At 42.5% G+C, this 4,274-nt stretch overlaps 1 protein-coding gene across 1 annotated transcript in view; it reads left to right on the top strand.

Moving 5' to 3' along the window:
* The window catches only part of inpp5l (inositol polyphosphate-5-phosphatase L), a 37,450-nt gene extending 36,129 nt beyond the window's left edge, over window positions 1–1,321 (top strand). The window contains exon 16 of the mRNA XM_034870902.1: window positions 1,218–1,321. The gene's annotated coding sequence lies outside the window, so the exon portion shown is untranslated. The remainder of the gene's footprint in view (window positions 1–1,217) is intronic.
* The last annotated feature ends 2,953 nt before the right edge of the window (window positions 1,322–4,274 follow it).

Here is a 4,274-nt window from a genome sequence, read left to right as displayed (position 1 = left end):
TGTGTGTGTGTCCGTGTGTGTGCGTGTCTGTGTGTGACAGCGTCTGTGTGTGTGTCCGTGTCTGTGTGTGTGTCCGTGTGTGTGCGTGTCTGTGTGTGACCGCGTCTGTGTGTGTGTCCGTGTGTGTGTGTGTCTGTGTGTGTGGGGATTCCAGAGTGTTTGCATTCAGTGTGCGAGAGCGATCCCAGTGATCTAGCTCCAGTCCCCAGAGAGCCGTAACCCCGGCGGCCCGGCGCGGTCGGGACGTGAACTAAGATGAAGTGGCAGCGGACACGAGCGTGGTCGGACCAGCAGCCAATCAGCACCCTTCCCTGATCTATTATCCCCTCTCCTCGCTGTCGCCGTGGCGACACGCTAAGTGCATCGCTGGCCCGCTCTTCATTAATTACCGCGAGGATGGTCGGCCGGAGAGACATGCATCGTGCCGGACAGCATATTGGCATTTTTACGGCCGTGGTTTTGTTTTGCTGCCATTTAAAAATAACTTTTTTTTTAGGAATGGAGTGTTTCTTCATGAAGCGATGAGATCCACGAAGAAGAAGATGTTCAACCAGCTCGTTTTTCCTTTTGTGTTCGACATTTCGAGACAGTTCATCCCAGTAGAGCAGTTAAAGAGCAACGTCCTACGTTTTATTTAACAATGTATAATATTACACATATTACGTTTTTATCTTTAATTTGAATTCATTAGCAAAGTTACATAACTAAAGGGAGGTGCTTTGAATGGCTTTAAGCACTTAAAGCTGCAAAGAGTATTCAATTAATCAATTAATCAATTAGTTATCACTAACTATTAAGTTAACCGGCAACTATTTTCATAATCAATTATTGGTTTGAGTAAAAAAAAGTCTGTGATTCCAGCTTGTTAAATGAGAATATTTTGTATTTTCTTCCACTGAAACTACAAAATATTCCTTAATCCTCTGTGACAGGAAACTGGATATGTTTAAGTTAATAAAACAAGACATGAGGACGTCATCTTGGGCTTTGGGGTCCCGAAAAGGTGAACTGGGACTGTTTTGTCTCTCAACAGTTCCTGATTGGTGGATGAGAGTCGGCAGTCTGTCAGAAAAAATCATCTTAATTAGAATCCCAACCACGCAGTGTTGAAACGCAGTGAGAAAGATGAATAATCAGACCCATTTTTTCCTGTTCTCTTTCTTTGTGTGTGTGTGTGTGTGTGTGTGTGTGTGTGTGTGTGTGTGTGTGTGTGTGCCACACAGTACCGAAGTGTAATCAGCATGATGTCTACCCGCCACACACCCTCCCATCAGCCAGCAGCGGGTCTCGACACACACACACACACACACACACACACACAGGTAGTCCCTGCCACACGCTGTCGACCATAGCCCAACCGACACGTGCACAGATTTATCAGCTGCTGTTTTCGAGGATTTCCGAGGCAGATTTTCCAGATTCTCCACTCACTCATTCAGCTCATAAGTCCGACCGAGGATGTTCCTTCAAATCCTGAAGCGACGATGACTTAAAGACTGCAGTGTGCGACTGTGGACCGGCCTCCTTTCACATGGACATGTATGCAAAACATCCTTTACCTTTTTCCCCTGATAAGAGTTGCTGTATTTTAGTTTCTTCTTTTTTTTTTTTGTCTGCCTTTTTCTGACAGAGAGTTTCAGACAAACCCCGGCCGAGGCATCACAAATAAACTCATCTGTCACTTAGGCACAAAAAACATGTCAATATAGGGTCATGGTTTTAAAAAACAAAACACAGAGTTATCATTTAAATCTCTTCAGTTAATCCGGTTATTCCATTATTATGAGCCACTAATAATAATGTAAACTAATAACTATGAGATCAAGCATTGGCCCACTCCCACTGACTTTGTGTGTTTGCTTTTATTTTGTATCTTATGCTGTTTTTAGTTCACGTATTTATATTTTGACGTCACTGTAAGCAGGATTTTATACCACAAGGAAAACAGTTTAGGAACGCTGCTATCTCAGTTTCCTGTCAAACATGTTTTCTCAGATATATAGTATGTGTAATACATAATAGTAATAATTACGATTTCTTTCTGACTTTTTTCTCCATACTTATATATATATATAGACTTTCTTACATGATAACAAATCACAATTAGCCCAGAAAACTAGACGCACCTTAGCAGCAGCAAATGTAATCTGGAGCCAAGGTCCGTTTAGCAACTCTTCGTTGGCTTGCGAGCTGGAAAAACCAAATTCTGATTAGGCCAATCACATCGTGTAAAGAGTCCGTGGGCGGGCTTAACAAAAAGACGGCAGAGTTGCGACGGTACCGCGGTAATTCCCTGCTACTTGGAAATAAAATGGCTGCTGCTGCTGGTGAACAGCGGCCTTCCCAAAAGTTGAATCTATCACCCATCGTTGCTCTGGTTGGTTATAGCTCTGTCCTATTGCGTGCAGAGGGAATTTGAATGACAGCCGTTGATCCCGCCCCTCGGATTGAGCCCAGCCAATGAGGAGTTCCCGGACCCGACATCTTGATGTGGGTCTGGCTCGTCAGGCTGCATCAGAATCACTTCCAGACTTGATTTTGATGAATGTTTAGGACACTAGATGGTGGACTAAAGGCCGACAACCTTTTAAAAGTCTCTCACCCTGTTGACCTTCCTCCGCTGTTTCTTTTTTAACTCTACGTCAATACCAAGTGCTTTATCCCACGAGTTATAATCACAGACTGTAAAGATAAGAAACGTAGCAGCAGTGACGTCACCCGTTGGTTTTGGGACTGCCGTTTTGAAGCCTCGAGTTTGGCACTTTGCTCGTCACAATGTTGTTGTTTTTGTAAAAGCGGATGTAGCTGAGGAGGAAGACGCGTTCAAGCCATCGTTGTTTATGGGTTCATGCAATGGTGTTGCAACCATCTTTAGCTAAACGCTAGAAAGGGAAAGTTGATTTTCCACCCTTCTAAAGCGAGTCATCCAGCGGAGATGTACCAACAGACCTCCGGGTACGGCCGCCCTTCATCTGCATGTACGGCAGAGCAGGAAATCTGCCAACCTCCCGTTAAGTTACCGGCTAACGCTAGCGGACACTATCTAGCTTGGTTGGCAAAACGCTGAAGTCATTTTTTGCCAACCAAAATGTCTCGGTTAACTCTGAAGAAGTGAAAACACAAACTGAGACGGTCAAAGTTTAAGATAAAAACACCCAAACACAACCTTAGATCTGTTCACGGCTTTAAATTCACTGTTTAATAACCAGCCAACATGGCTTGAAGCCAGTCAGATTGTCCACGAACCAATTTTTTTTTTATAGATTATGAGTGCCGCTGAATACATTTAAGCCTCCGTGTTTCTTCAGAATTATGTATTTGGATTGATGGCTAAAGATAAAATACAGAAATTGATTTCCTCTTGAAAAACATCTCCAGGTTTTTTATTGCCTACTAACTTAACTTCTTCATTTCATCTCCTCTGGGTTTTTTCGGGCTGTTCCATTTGTTTCTAAGCCAAACACACACCAAACCTCCCAAATATCTTGCCGGAAAACAGACCAATCTGGAAACGCTGACTTGTCGGATTGTCTCAGGAGCCGTCTAGCAGTCTATGGCTACAACTCAGCAGTTTTTGGATTTCAGCCGACCTCACTCAGAAAAAGTTTTCTTTATAGTTTGTCTGAGCAGAATTCTTTTTCCATCCTGTTCGGATGGCACCAACTTTACTCACTTGCCAAACGAACGACATTGTAGGCCTAACGTGTTTACTCAACCCGTTCTCACTCCCAACTCGTAAAAGTTGCCTTGGTCACTGTCTCTCAGCGTCAGATACGACACGCTAAAGGAGACTTTTAGCGTGATTAACAAATGCTAAAGGAGACTTTTAGCGTGATTAACAAATGCTAAAGGAGACTTTAAGCGTAATTAACAAATGCTAAAGGAGACTTTTAGCGTGATTAAGAAACGCCAAAGGAGACTTTTAGCGTGATTAGGAAATGCTAAAGGAGACTTTTAGCATGATTAGGAAATGCTAAAGGAGACTTTTAGCGTAATTAACAAATGCTAAAGGAGACTTTTAGCTTGATTAACAAATGCTAAAGGAGACTTTTAGCATGATTAGGAAATGCTAAAGGAGACTTTTAGCATGATAAGGAAATGCTAAAGGAGACTTTTAGCGTAATTAACAAATGCTAAAGGAGACTTTTAGCGTAATTAACAAATGCTAAAGGAGACTTTTAGCGTGATTAAGAAACGCTAAAGGAGACTTTTAGCATGATTAGGAAATGCTAAAGGAGACTTTTAGCGTAATTAACAAATGCTAAAGGAGACTT

The sequence above is a fragment of the Etheostoma cragini genome, chromosome 5 (assembly GCF_013103735.1).
Source record: "Etheostoma cragini isolate CJK2018 chromosome 5, CSU_Ecrag_1.0, whole genome shotgun sequence".
In the NCBI taxonomy this organism is placed as follows: domain Eukaryota; kingdom Metazoa; phylum Chordata; class Actinopteri; order Perciformes; family Percidae; genus Etheostoma; species Etheostoma cragini.
The sequence above is the reverse complement of the archived record's forward strand: the minus strand, read 5'-3'. Positions and strand labels throughout refer to the sequence as shown.